Source organism: Sminthopsis crassicaudata, chromosome 3, assembly GCF_048593235.1.
Source record: "Sminthopsis crassicaudata isolate SCR6 chromosome 3, ASM4859323v1, whole genome shotgun sequence".
In the NCBI taxonomy this organism is placed as follows: Eukaryota; Metazoa; Chordata; class Mammalia; order Dasyuromorphia; family Dasyuridae; genus Sminthopsis; species Sminthopsis crassicaudata.
Window position 1 is genome coordinate 650,005,965 of NC_133619.1, and position 15,095 is coordinate 650,021,059.

Genomic DNA, 15,095 nt, shown 5'->3' on the forward strand with positions numbered 1-15,095 from the left:
AGTTCTCCCTAACCTGGGGTAGGGAATGGCTGCCCTGCTGCCCACAGCTCCTCCTGATGGCTGACTGCTTTGATGACAAGATTTCCATGAGACCACAGAATTGGGGAGATGACCCTCCATTTTCTTTCATTTTAAGGGTGAAAACAAGGAAAAAATCAGAATAATAATGTAGTCTAGGAAAAAGGATACTTAGTAGGATTTAGGAGATGCTGGTGAGAGTACAGGCTCTATGAACTATGAGACTCTGGGCAAGTCGCCTCCATTGAAGCTTTAGTTTTCCAATCTAAAAAATGAGGGAATTAGATTTAGTTATCTCTAAGGTCTTTTCCTACTTTTATGATCTATGGTTCAGAATATAACAGGGATTTTTTTTTAAAAAGTATCTTGTTATGTGAGTTAGTGAGAAGATTATTAGTTTAGAAGCGAATTGTTTTGCACCACTGGTGAAATAAGGATAGAGCCAAGCTTCACAGGCTTGAGAGGGTGGGAAGGAAGGAAGTAAAAATTATTCTTCAGAAGTCTGGTATTTGGGCCAAGGTAGCTTGGCAGCAGAAGTGTGTGTGTGTGTGTGTGTGTGTGTGTGTGTGTGTGTGTGTGTGTGTGCAGGTGGGTGAGTGGGTAGGGAGGGTGTTGACATCAAAAGAACTTTTGCTTAATTTATTTTTCTTTCTTTAAAAAATGTAGATGAGATCTTATCATGCATTTAGTGGAAAAAAGACTAGTAGAAGGTTCATGATTGAAGGTAGAGGGATATTACTAAAGAGGAACTCAGGGAAAGATGGGACAGTCCATGTGTTCCTCTAAGATTAGAATGGAGGCGTTGAGGAGGAAGACTTCATGCAGTCTTTCTGCCCTGGAGAGACCGCTGGGATTAGCATTTATTTGGAAATCATATAATTGGGGTTCCTTTGAGGGATGACTGGACTGAATAGCTGATAAAGTTCTTCCTAGCTCTAGGAGTCTTTTCTTTCTTTTTTCTTTTAAGAATTAAAAATAGATTATTCAATATATACATATGTAAATATATAAATACATACATATACATTAAAAACAAATTTGCACATTTTTACTCTAAATATAGAAAAGGAAATTGAACAAACTGTTAAGGAATTTTTAGAATGGGAATTGAAGGTAAGGTGAGAACTTTGAATTAGATGGATTTATTTAAAAATTATATCGAATTTCTCTAAAAACAATTTTAAGCACATTTTACAAAATTGAGAATGAAAACAATTGACTAAAATATTCTATGACACAAATATAATTTGATTACTTAAATCAGAAAAATATAATGTAAACAAAATTAGTTATAGGTAGATATCATTAATGAGCATTAATATTTTTTTAAAAATTGAAATGAAATTCTACCCTTATGAAAATACAACAGTAACTTGTTGGAAAAAAAAAAACATCATTATATTAAGCATGTAAAATGATTCAATATTATTCATATTAAAAATTAGGGTATATAAAACTTTGTGACTATATGAGTGAATAGAAGGAATAAACTTTTTGAAAATATAATATGTACTTATGCTTAACACACTGAAAGACATAGTGAAAGCTCCCTCCCCCCCTTTTTTTTTTTACTAATACAAAATATATCTCTAAATCTAAAAAAAAGAATTTTATAAAATGCAAAAACAATAGTTTTCCCAAAAAATACAGAAGTAAAGCAAATATATTCTCTTTACCCTCCACTATTTGATGCAGTTCTAGAAATGCTAGCAATAGATAAACTAGGTAAAGAGGGAATAAAACTCTTTTTAAAATTTATTTTTAAATTGTCATTTTGGGAGTCTTTTCTTAAATGTGTCTACATCTCCCAGCCTCAGAATTGGTGACCTAGTTTATAGAGGGCTGAAACTTTAAATAGGTGTACTTGAATTAGACAACTGAGCACTTAAGACTAATTACCTATTGGCTATGAAACAATGACTCTATTAGCATATGTTTGGATAAATGGCTCTTCTCACAGTTGATGCTGGCTCAATGTTTGGTGTTAAGGATTAGGGGGCAGAGGGACAGAGGCCAGAGTGAATTTGCTGCAGGACAAGGAAGAGAGAAGTTGGTGACTTTGGACTCGGGAATCCAGGATGCATCACTGGCAAACCTTGTGGCAGTTTGTCTGTCTCCTTCACTTCTCCCCCTACAGACCAAGGACTTTTACTTATCCTGACTCTGGTTATCTCTGAGACCCTCTAGGGAGCGAGCCCGAACTTTACATTCCAGTGAATGAAGGCAGACTAGGCAAGTCACAATTGGGGGGTAGTTTCAGTGATTAGCTGGTGTGGCCTTTATCCAGAATTATCTGGATGGTGTGGTTCTTCTATCATGGACTAGCTCTGAGTGTGAGTGCATAGTCCATCTTTTTAATTCCAGAGATACTGAATGAAAGGATGAGTGGGTGTGATGGCTGAGCTAATTTCAGTGGTTATGGGGAAAAATGTGGAGCTGAGGATACTCTGGCCCTTGGAGTTCTCTATGTGTCAATCTCCAAGGACTAGAAGCAAGACTGATGATCTATAGTAGTTGATGGGGATGAAATCTTTGCATATCCCTTCAGGGCTAAACTTCGGGGATCCTTGAGGGATGAGAAGATGTCTTTTAAGGAATGAGTTGGGATTTAGCCATGAAAAGCAATCCTTTCTTGTGGAGGCCATGTCCTGATACTTGTCAAGCATAAAGTCACCTTCTGAGGCAACTCCACTCTGGGACAGTTGTGACTTCTAGTAAGTTCTTTCTGACCTTGTTCAGGGATCTGCCTATATGGAACTTAATGCCCTTGGGGTCAAAACATATTGATCTGCAGGAGACTGAGTTCTTTAGATACTTAAAAGCATTAGAAATGGGCTCTTTTACCCTTTTCTGGGCATCCTTCCTTCCCCGCAACCAGTTCCTTTATCCAGTGCTCTCAAGAATGTGGGAAAACTGGGACATTAATACATTGTTGGTGGAATTGTGAACTAATCCAACCATTTTGAAGAGCAATTTTAAACTATGCCCAAAGGGCTATCATATTGTGTACACTATTTGATCCAATAGTGTTTCTGCTGGGCCTGTATCCCAAAGAGATCATTAAAAAGGGAAAAGGACCTATATGTGCAAAAATGTTTGTAGCAGCTCTTTTCATTGTGGCAAAGAAATAGAAATTGAGTGGATGCCCAGGAATTAAGGATATATGAATATTATTCTATAACAATAATGAGCTGGCTGATTTCATAAAAGACTGGAAAGATTTGGATTAATGGATGCTGAGTGAAGTGAGCTGAACCAAGAGAACATTGGCCATAGTAACAGCAAGATTGTGTGATGATCAACTATGATATAATTTGCTCTTCTCAGCAATACAATGGTCCAAGACAATTTCAGTAGATGTGGGATAGAAATTGCCATCTGCATCCAGAGAGAGAACTACAGAGACTAAATGTGGTTTCCCCTTTTTATTTTGTTTTCTTTTTCTTAATTTTTCCTTTTTGTTCTGATTTTTCTTCACAAAATGACTGATATGGAAATATTTTAAAGTAATTGTACATGTGTAACTTGTCTTAGATTGCTTATTGTCTTGGGGAAGGGAGAGGTGAGGGAGAGAGGAAAAACATCTGGAATGCAAAATCTTACAAAAATGAATATTGAAAATCATCTTGTAATTGGAAAAATGAAATAGTATTGAATTTAAAAAATGAGCTGGAGGAGGAAGTGGTAAATGGGGTCATGAAGACTCAGACACAACAGAAAACAACTGAATAACATCAACAACTATATGTGGCAAGGAGGGCAGAGAAAATAGGTCATATTCTATACTGAACCTTTTTCTTCTGAGACTGCTGCCCAAGATGAGTCTGAGGTCTCCTTTTGTCTTTAATTTTTTTTTTCTGCCTTGATAAGTTCTTGGTATAGATTGATAAGTCTATATCAAAAGGAGTAGAGAGAAATTCTTAGAAAGGCCTTGATATTTCTGATAGCAACTTCTTTACCATCACCCTCTTAATCAGCAGTGGGGACTTGTTTACTGCTTGTTGAGAAGATGATGCTAGGGAAGTCCCAAACTCTGCCTTCAGAGTATAGAAAACAGAGCACTGGAGTTTAAGCCAGAGGATTTGGATTCAAACTTTAGCTCTCCTACTTAATAATTTTGGGTTTTATCATCGTGAGATTATATATGTAGAATTGATGAGAAATCATTTGGTTGGATACTTTATTCTAAAGATAAGGAAACTGAGACTTTGAGTGATGGGCTGGCTTTCCCTGGAGGCTCAGTGGATCGAGCTCGGGAATTGACTTGAATTTGAATCCTCCCTCAGATACTTATTGATTGGATGACTGAACTAGCTGCTTAACTTCTAAGTCTCATTTTCTTCATCTGCAAAATGAAGATAATAATAGCATCCACCTCACAGGGTAAGGATAAAAATGAGATAATATATTTCAGATCCTTTGTAAGCCTTAAAACATGATATAAGTGCTGGCTTTAATGATGGATGAGATCCAAAGGTCTATTTTTTCCATTGTCTAGCTCATTTAATTCTTCTGAGAAAGGCCCCTTTTATGACACCGATGGACGGCAGCACCTAAGTAACAAAAGAGAGACTTGCTATCTTCTCAGACCTGTTAAAAATTCAATAAGTACTACTAGCAATGATTAAGTATCTCCACATCAAGTAAACAACATAGTCCTTGACCCCAAGGAGGAAACATTCTATTGGAGAATATAGCATGGAAATATAGAAAAGAAAATCGAGATAATTTTAGCAATGACAGCAGCTAGGGGTACCACATTGAGAGCTGAGTATAGGATTGTTTGGAGAAGGGAAAGGCTTGAGGCAGCGACATCGATAAGGAGGCTATGCACGCTGAGAGAGGGACTGAAATATGGAGATGATTGAGGGAACATAAAAGGACATATAAGAGATGTTCTGGAGGGGGAATCAATAAGAATTGGCCATTGATTGAATATATGGAAAAAAAGGAGAATAGGAAGTCAGGAGTGACTCAGAATGGTGACTAGAAGGATAATGGTGTCCACATAAAAACCAAAAAATGGTAAAGGGAATTTTTTCCAGGGAAGGGTGAGATAAGGCATTCTGTTTGAGATATATTGAGTTTGACTTAGCTAAGGGATATCTTTTTGAAAAAATTTAAGAAGCTCTTGATAATAGAGGAATCTAGCTCAGGAGAGATACTAGGCTGGAAATGTAGATGTGAAAGTTATTTATATAGAAATGATACACTCTAAGAACCCTAGACTTAGAAGGATAACAAGTACATGACAAAGTTTGTATGAATACCTTTCTTTGAGTTAGACACTGTAACACTTAGCTCCCATTTCTAAAGAGAAGAATGCAAAGACAAAGGGAATTCACCAACGAAGTCTGTTTCTTAGAAGAGAAGACTAGAATAAGGAAACATATGTAAGTAATAGCCGATGAAGACTTAATTTTATACCCACAGGGGCAGGAGGGCTAAAGCTAAGAATACACTGAACCCCAAAATGAACCTATCTTTAAAGAACCCCTTCATGAGATTTTTCTGATAACTATGTCTCAGCAAGATGCTATGACCTTCTCCACAAATGTCATCTAGCATGTATGTATGTTTTTGCATATTCTTATATATATATTATCTTGCTCAATATAATGTAAACCCCTTGAGCTCTTTGCACAGGGACTGGCATACAAAAGGTGCTTAATAAATGTTTATTGACTAAAAATAAAAAAATAACAACAACATGGTGTTTTAGACATTATGCTCCCAAAGGTAGTGAGAGAACATCTAACTACCTTTGCTTGCTCTTTACCCACTTTCAAATCATCTGAGCCAGAAGAGTGTCATCTCAATGGAGGAAAAATGGTGGATGATTTTCAGAGCCATGTTAGAGGTGCCAGAGGATTTGAGAAGGGAAGATACTGCCCTGATTATTTGAAAATAGAAGAGAATGGACTTGTGAATTATTGGAATCCCATTCCTGACAAAATTCTAGAAAGCATATTAAAGACTGTGAACATTCTTCTGCTTCCTCCTCCAAAAATTCATGAAGTGACTGCAGAGAGCCAGCATTGCAGAATTTAGCCCCTGTGGAATGACCTTTTTCCCTTCATTTTGGACAGGGTTGCTATTTTGGCAAGTCGGGAAGGTCAAAGATGGAATTTGGATTTTTCAAATATCATGTGATATGGTGCCATGCAAGCTTACAAAGGAAAAGATGATGGATAAGATGCTAAGAGAGAGACCAATCAAATGGATTGGGGTGTGATTGAATGTCTGTATCAAACACTGGTCAGCTTGGAAAGAGGTCTCCGCAGAGTGACCCAGGGTTCCATTTGGCTTTATGCGGTTATGAGTGGGAATGGGGATAGTTAATGTGCTGGTTGACAGAAATAGATACATATATAAGGTGTTTGTGTATGTATATGATACAGAACTCTGAGTCAACTTCAATAGCTTAAATTTTACTAGAGAAAAATCCAAGAGAGGTGACATTGTAGTTAGGAGGACCTGGGATCAAGTTCCATTCCTGACGTATATTGGCTGCAAGATTCTGGGCAAGTCTCTTAACTTAGTCAACAGGCATTGACCATATGTGAAGCACTGGGAACACAAATAAAAGTCATAAAAAATAATCCCTGCTGTCAAGGAGCTTATATTCTAAGAGGGGAAGAAAGCATACAAAAGGGGAGTTGGAAGGGTGGAGGGCTGCCTGGGCTGCGACATAGTGGTTAAGGCTAGAGATGTTCAGATTGGGATCCTTACCTAACTAATATGGAGGCTCTGGGAAGGACTCACTTGTTAGGATTACTAGGTGAGAACTCAGGTTGTCTGGACAATTACAAGGTGAGAACTCAGGTTGACTTGACAGTTCTCTGGCTCAGACCTGTAAAGGTCTGGGAGGATAAAAGAGGACACCACTCCAGAGAATGGGCGTGGGATAATGCAAGGGCTTCTGGGAAGAACCACTTCAGCCAATGAGCTTGCTCCTTCTAGGATTCCTAAGGTGTAAACTCCCTTTACAGGTCTGAGCCAGAGAACTGTCAAGTCAACCTGAGTTCTCACCTTGTAATTGTCCAGACAACCTGAATTCTCGCCTTGTCACTGTCCAGACAACCTGAGTTCTCACCTTGTAATTGTCCAGACAACCTGAATTCTCGCCTTGTCACTGTCCAGACAACCTGAGTTCTCACCTAGTAATCCTAACACTCACTCATGAAAGAAGCCACAAAGGTAGTCATGGGCAAAGTTAGGGAAGGAGGCTTGCCTCTGGTAATGCTGCATGACCCACTATAGAGACCTGATCCATGTCCTTCTTCAAATGGCAAAGTGTGACCTACCTAACCCTTCAGCATTTTGTTCCATTTGACTTCTCCAGGACCCTTCTTACACTCTGCCCCAGGCAAACTGAGTAGCTTGGTAGAATGTCAGGGACTAAGAACCTCTCCTGCCTCCACAGATTTGTACTGTGTCATTTCCTGTACCCTGAATGCATTCCTTCCTCATTCAAGTGCTCACAAGGGAGTCAGAAAAAACCTACAAGGACACTCTCAAGATCTCTCTGAATTACTTTAGAACTGATTGTATGACAGTGGCTCAGGACTCCCCAGCATAGCGAGCCTTCATCAGAGAAGAGGTGGTGCTCTAGAAGCACAGCAAAACTGGGTTAGCTCAGAAGAAACATGAGATGCACAAAGGAGGTAGAGAGTTCACCCCAATGTTCACAGGGACTATTTGTGTCTGACCTGTGGCAGAGCATTCTGGGCTCATTTTGGTTTGATCAACCACAGCTGGACCAAAATAACAAGGACACCATAACGATGTCATTTTTGTCCTCGTTGAGAAGGAAGGACAACCAAAAACTGTCTCCTTGACTCTGTAGATCCCCTTTGGATTTATATCTTTTGTTGTACTAGTTAATCAATCACAGTTTGTTAATCCAGTAGACCTATTGTACATTTGTTAATATTTATGTATTACTGAGGCACAGATGGAGCACAGATGAACTATGGGCACATGGGCACAGATGGAGAATCTCTAGAAAAGATGGAAGTCAAGATAATTGAGAGAGACTGTTTGCTGTGGCAGTTGAAAAAGTGTAAAGGTTTTCTAACATCAGGAGGAGACCCAGATCTTCAGAATGAAGATGTTTAAGAAAAGTGAAGGATTCAAGGAGTGTACAATGAAGGCTACTCACTGATTATTTATTCATTCAATATTTTCCCCCAGTTATATTCAAAACAAAAAAATGTAAACTTTTGTTTTTAAGATTTTTGAGTTCTAGGTTCTCTCTGTTATCCCCAACCACAATTAAGAAACCACAAGTGAAGTTATGCAAAACATTTCCATTACAGCCAAGTTGTGAAAGAAAATATAGAACTCCTACCCTAAAGAAAATTAAAACCCTCAAGAAAAAAATAAGATCAAAAGAGAGAAATCGAGTAAGAAAGAGGGAATGCTGTGATCAGACACAATCGGTTCCTTCTCTGGGTGTGGATAGCCCTTTTCATCATAAAAGAGTAGTCGTGGATGATTTTACTACTGAGAATAGCAAAGTCATTCACAGCTGGTAATTCCAGAACACTGCAATTCCTTTGTATGCAGCACATTTCACTTTGCTTGAGTTCATGGAGGACTTTCCAGGTTTTTTCCCTGAGATCATCCTGCTCAATTTCCATCATTTTTCTTTTTTTCTTTCTTTCTTTTTTTTTCCCTTGGAAAGAGGGTTATTCACTTATTTTAGGCAGGAGAGGTAATTTTAGAAACTTCTCTGATTTCCCCTTTAGAGTTTTGACCATAGAGATCTACCTGAAGAGTAATGGATTACTAAGAATTTCATTCTTATCTGTCTTTTGAACATGAGGAACTGCTTACAAAGGAAGGCATCCCAAAGAGACTGAACATTATAATCTTAATCAAGAATTTAGCTCCTTCTAAGTTATATTGCCTATGGTATATGACTGCGTATAAGCCCAAAATGACATTTTTTCCTGGACATGAAGCTGTGCCCAGAAGAACAATCCTGGGAGTTTTGGGATGGATAGGCAACAGTGTGCCTGAGACGGTGGAAGGCCCCCGTGGCAGACAAAGTGATGAGACTGTCACGTAGACCAGCCGGTTGCATATCCTCATAAATGCAAGGCTAGATGCTGGCAAGAATATTTGCAAACTTTGTTTTGGGGATGGTGGATCAGAAGACCCCGATGTGAATTTTGTTTTTAATGGTGGTGTTTTGTCATCCTTTATTTTTGAAAAGGACAAACAACATTATGGGAGTGATGTCTTGATTCATGTGTGCATTCTATTTAAGCGAGGCAGGGATGCACAAAGTCATCAGCCTCGCTCCTTTCAGAGTAAATGAATCCAGAGTTAAGACAAACATCAAGATGACTGGTGATGGTCCAGGATGCAGTGGATGACCTTGTGATCTTCAGTGACTCAAGTTCTCCACACAGCCTGCTTCATTCACTTTCGTGGCCACTGGAACTTTCCTCTAATATTGTGCAGCAAAAAGAGAAAAGCTTATTGACTCCCTTCTCACAGTGGAACAACTTGTGAGAAGCTGAAAGAGATGGGCCGTATGCCCTGAGGATGCAGGAAAAATGACATGGCAAGGAGTGTTTCTGGGCTTGGTATCTGACCCTCGTCCAGCTGATGTCACCAGGTTGAAGTAGAGGTAGGCATCATTGCCAGTGGTGGCCAGAGTGGGGTAGGTGGCCAAAGTGGTGAGCTTCAGGGGTCAATATTGCCCACAATGCTAAGCCTCAGCAGGCTCCAGCTTTCTCAAGTGTGAGACAGAGGAGCAAAGTTGGGCGGCAGCTGAGCTGCAGTCCCAGAACATCAGACAAGTAAGAAAAGAAACAAGTCTTCCATCCCCTTTTTCTTGGAGAGATAGAGGACCAAAGAAAAGGAAGGTGTGAAAGCCCAATCACTCTTTATTATAATTGTGGAGTGAATGACCATGCTTATGTTGGATGTACTGGCACAGAGAATTCAATTTTAGTCATAAAAAAATAAAAATCTCCTGATCCAGTGTCAGAAAATTGGAGTAGAGACAGGCAAAGATCCAGTGTTAAAATGGGAGTGGAGACAGGCAAAGATCCAGTGTTAAAATGGGAGTGGAGACAGGCAAAGATCCAGTGTTAAAATGGGAGTGGAGACAAAGATCCAGTGTTAAAATGGGAGTGGAGACAAAGATCCAGTGTTAAAATGGGAGTGGAGACAGACAAAGATCCAGTGTTAAAATGGGAGTAGAGACAGACAAAGATCCAGTGTTAAAATGGGTGTGGAGACAGGCAAAGATCCAGTGTTAAAATGGGAGTGGAGACAAAGATCCAGTGTTAAAATGGGAGTGGAGACAGACAAAGATCCAGTGTTAAAATGGGAGTGGAGACAGGCAAAGATCCAGTGTTAAAATGGGAGTGGAGACAAAGATCCAGTGTTAAAATGGGAGTGGAGACAAAGATCCAGTGTTAAAATGGGTATGGAGACAGACAAAGATCCAGTGTTAAAATGGGTGTGGAGACAGACAAAGATCCAGTGTTAAAATGGGAGTGGAGACAAAGATCCAGTGTTAAAATGGGAGTGGAGACAGGCAAAGAGATCATCCCAGCCCCCAGAACTGTCACCCTGATCTCGTCCTCAATTCCCACTAGGACCTTTCTACGTGAGTCCATTTTGTCTTGGGGAGAGGGGATGGCAAAAACTGAGAATGTGGAGTGCATTGCTGTCCTGGGTGATGGATCTCAAGATGGCATCAAGTTCCAATATTTTTATGGCAGATATTCAAGTAAAATACCTTCAAAGTCTATGGTGGAGCTGAGGCTGGGGGGTTTTGGTGATGAAGACCATTCTATGACTGGATACATCCAGGCAAGCTTGAAATTTTACAAGGAGATTGTTGGTGACAACAGAAGAGTGACACTCTGCCTTTCGTATGTCCATTCTCTCCAACACTCACTGGGGAGACAGCGCTGATTGGAACCCACAGTGAGTCTTTTTTTTCCCCCTGGGGCAGTTGGAGTTAGTGACTTGCCCAGGGTCACACAGCTAGGAAGTGTAAGTGTCTGAGGCCAGATTTGAACTCGGGTCCTCCTGACTTCAGGGCTGGTGCTCTGTCCACTGCATCACATAGCTACTCCCCTGTAGTAAGTCTTTTCAAGATTCTTGTAGGATCCTGGAAATGTCAAGCTGAGATTCAATACCTGTATACTTTGCTCATCTGTGCAGATGCTTACAAAAGGATAGGGGTGAGAGATTCCAGTGAACATCACGGGTGCTCTCGCTGTTCCCCTTCCCACTGGAACCCAAGGTATTTGACCAACACCCCAAGAGTGGGAATGTGGGTTGAGGCGGGAACTCAGCGAGAAGACACAGGCAGGTTCTCATTGTGAAGTGGGATGGGCTGGAGGTGTAACCCCCAGAATCTATTGGTTCCAGAGAGAGATCTAGGAGGATTCCTCTGTCTGGGATGGAAGATCTCAGAAACCATCTCCAGGAGATGCTGGCCAATGGCGTCTTCCCAGAAACAAGCGGTCCTTATGTGGCTCCTATAGTAATGATGCCTAAGAAAAGTGGAAAGATGCAGATGTATGGTAATTACCGAACTTTGAACAAGAGCTTTAAAGTGGACCAGTACGTGATGTCACAGGTGCCCTGGATTATCTGCCTCATAGGCTTTTGTAGGAGATAATACTGTGCCTGAGAAAGACAAGGGTAAGACTACTTTCATCCCTCAGAGGACTTCGCAGTGAGCTGCTTTGTGGGAAGTTAATACTCTCCTGTTTATGGAATAGCTCCAGAGAATGGAGGAAGAATCTTCACTACAATTGCCAGTTTCCCCATAGTAGAATTACTTGGACTTCCTAATGAGTTCTCTAATGGAGAGAACTCATGGGAAGTGACCCAGGGAAAGGCTGAGAAAGAAACTGTCCACTGGCTTTGTGGCTGAGAAATGGGCACGAACGGTGGCGCATCTGAGTAAACAGTGTGGTTTTTTTGTTTTGTTTTGTTTTGTTTTTTTTACAAGGCAGGAGAACCAAACCATGAGGCAATTTCTTTCATGTCCAAAACCGCTATAGAAACTCCAGAGGTACAGATTCAACCCTCAGGGCTCAAATATCCCGACAGCCAGCACAGGTGGAGACATACAAGTCTAGGGTGACCCTAATGGTTAGCTGATACCGACTGTGAGCTCTGTGAGGGAGCAGAGTCAGTGATGGGAGATCTAAGCCTACGAGACCAGTTACCAGTCCAATTAAGATGTAACAGGGAAACCTGAAGATATAGAGCAGTGATGCTGGAGATGGCTCATGTGAAATGTGCCTTATATGGAACGGCATTTTTGTGGCTATCCCTGGGAATTTCTGCCTGTTTCTATTTTGCTTTTGTGTCCATTTGTGTTCATGCCATTATTGATTGCTTTGGGTATAAACTAGTGCCTGTTTGTAGTTGTTCAGTTGTTTCAATGGCTCTGACCCCATTTAAGGTTTTCTTGGCAAAGACTAACTTGGTTTGCCATTTCCTTCTCTAGCTCATTTTACAGAGGATGAAACGGAGGCAAACTAGTTTAAGTAACATACCCAGGTCACCCAGCTAGCAAGTCTCTGAGACTGAATTTGAGCCCAGGAAGATGTCTTCTTGCCTTTAGCCATGGCGTTCTGCTCACTACAGCACCTGACTGCCCTGGGTTTAAGCCAGATTTTACATTTAGGCCTATTTATTACTGCGATCAGCCAGCTCCGCTTTATAGTTAGCCATATGTAAATAAAAAATAAAAAGAAAGAATATTGCGGAGTGCCGTGTCTGCTCCGGGTATTGTTAATGAGCATTTGCTTTGTTTCAGTGGTCCCGAAGTTTGATTACTTGGGATGCTTGGAAACTCCTCTGTGGGTAAAGTGCTGATGCATAGTTACAGGTTTTGGATGTGCCCCGGATGATCTTGGCAAGGGATTGTAGAGTTTCAGCCTAGGAGAGGACTGTAACCTGAGTCCCAAAGCCCCCTGGTGTACGACTCTCTCCTGGTGGGTGAGGATAAACGCCCTACTGGTTTGGGGGGAGAGGTAAGAGCTGCAGTTCTTGGTCAGTCTTCCTTTGGGGACCGGTCAAGCTTCAGTTCTTCCGGGGTCGGGCTGATTCAGCTTAGAGAGAGAAGATGGGGTCGAGGACACCTCAGATTGCTGAAGTAAAAGACCCCGAGAAGGCAGCAGAGGAGCCAGAAGTCTCGGTCATGTCTCCCTTCCAACTGGCTGGGCTAGAAACTGAGAGTTTCCCCTTGAGAGAGAGCTGGGACTCTCTTGCGTGAGTGAGCTGTGTCATCTCACACACATTGTGCTATGTGGACCTTCTCCTATTTCTGTTTCACTCTGATTTGGATAAATGGGTTTCTTTGCAATTCGTGACCCGTGTTTATTGTGGACTTGGTAGTCGATGGAAAGGAGGTTGAGCCTTGGCTTGAGAGCTTCCCTTTCCCCCCAAGTGACAGAGCCACCAGCAATTAGATGGAACCCAATCGCATCATCTGGACGTTCATGTTCGTGTAGATGAACAATATTTAAGGGAGCAGATAGACATATTTCTCACCTTATATTCCCTCTCTCTGAGGAGAGCAAAATGGCCTCAAACTCCTGCCTCCCCTCTTGGCAACAAAGAAAGAGAAGTGGTGGGAGGCAGAAGAGACAAATGTCTATTCTTCCCTTTGAACCACAAACACAGGGAGCTCCTTGGCACTGGTGGGGCCCGTTTCTACTACGAAGTCTATTTAATAAAGGTTTATTTTCAATAAAGGATGTTACTTGATAGAGATCTTAGAAAATCCTTAATAAAAATGTTACCGAAAAAGTGGATGTGTGTGTCTGGAATTATATAGGTTTTTTTTTTTTCTTGAAGAGAAAGCATAATAATTAGAATTTCAATGGTCCCTGGATTTAAGAATAGTAACACTTAGATTGTATTTATTATGTTCCAGGAATTGTGCTAAGCACTTTAGATTTTTTTCCTTACAGTAACCCTGGCAGATAAGTACTATTATTAGCCCATTTTGCAGATGAGGAAAGTGAGACAAACAGGTGCTCAAGGCCACACACCTATTAAATGTCTGAGTCTTCCTGATTTCAGACCCAGTGTTTGTCTACCATGAGGAAAACCTTCCCTCCAATTATTTGCCTTGATTTGAGAGGAAAAACTCATAGATAAGAGAAATGAATGAAGTTACTAAAGACATAATGAAAGCAGTTAGGTAAAATGGTGAATAGACTGAGGGTCCCAGAGTCAGGGAGACCTTAGTTCAAATCTTGCCTCATCCCTCTTAGAGGGGAGACACTGAGGAAGTTAACAGACTCAGTGTCATTGTCCACGAGGGTAGTAATAACACCTGCCTCCCAGGATTGTAATTAGGAGCAGAACCATGTCTAAAATGCTTTGTGTAACTTTAAATGCTACGCACACTATTACTATTTTATGTCAGTGAATTGCATGAAGTGGTTTTGTCCATAGCTGGTGATTGAGGCCCATGGGAGAAATGATTTACTGATTTCTTTCTGGGCTGGGGCTGGAATAAGTAAAGTCTGGGCCATTTTCTTGAGTATATTTCCTAGCATAGCTATGGAAATGCCCTTGAACCTGGGAATAAGAGAGTTGAGAAGCAGATTACCCGGAAGTGGAGCGGTGGGCCTGGCAGAATGGTCTCTGTGACCCTATGGGCATCACATCACATACCTCCTACCCACAAGAGCTGCAAGAGCAACTCCAGTGATTGATGTGGAAGCTGGCAGGATGTGGGGAATGAACCTCCTGCATTCGCACGAATTGCGCCCAAGGTGCCCCAGGCTTGCCATTCAGGCTGACTAAGCCACAAGGTCTCCTCTCTCACCTTTTCTTATTGGCCTTCCACGCAGCCTGGGAAAGTCCTTGGGTGAGATTGACCCTTCCCCTCATAGCCTCAGCAGCCTGAACCAGTGTCCTCAAGGGCCTGCCATTCTCAGGTTCTTGGGCCCTTTCCCTTCTGAGAACCTCCCTGGGCAATGTGGGAGGCCAGGATCAGCTCTTGTTGGGACTGGCTTCTGTCGGCCCTGGATAAGCACAAGGGACAGCCTGACCATGGAAGCTTTGGG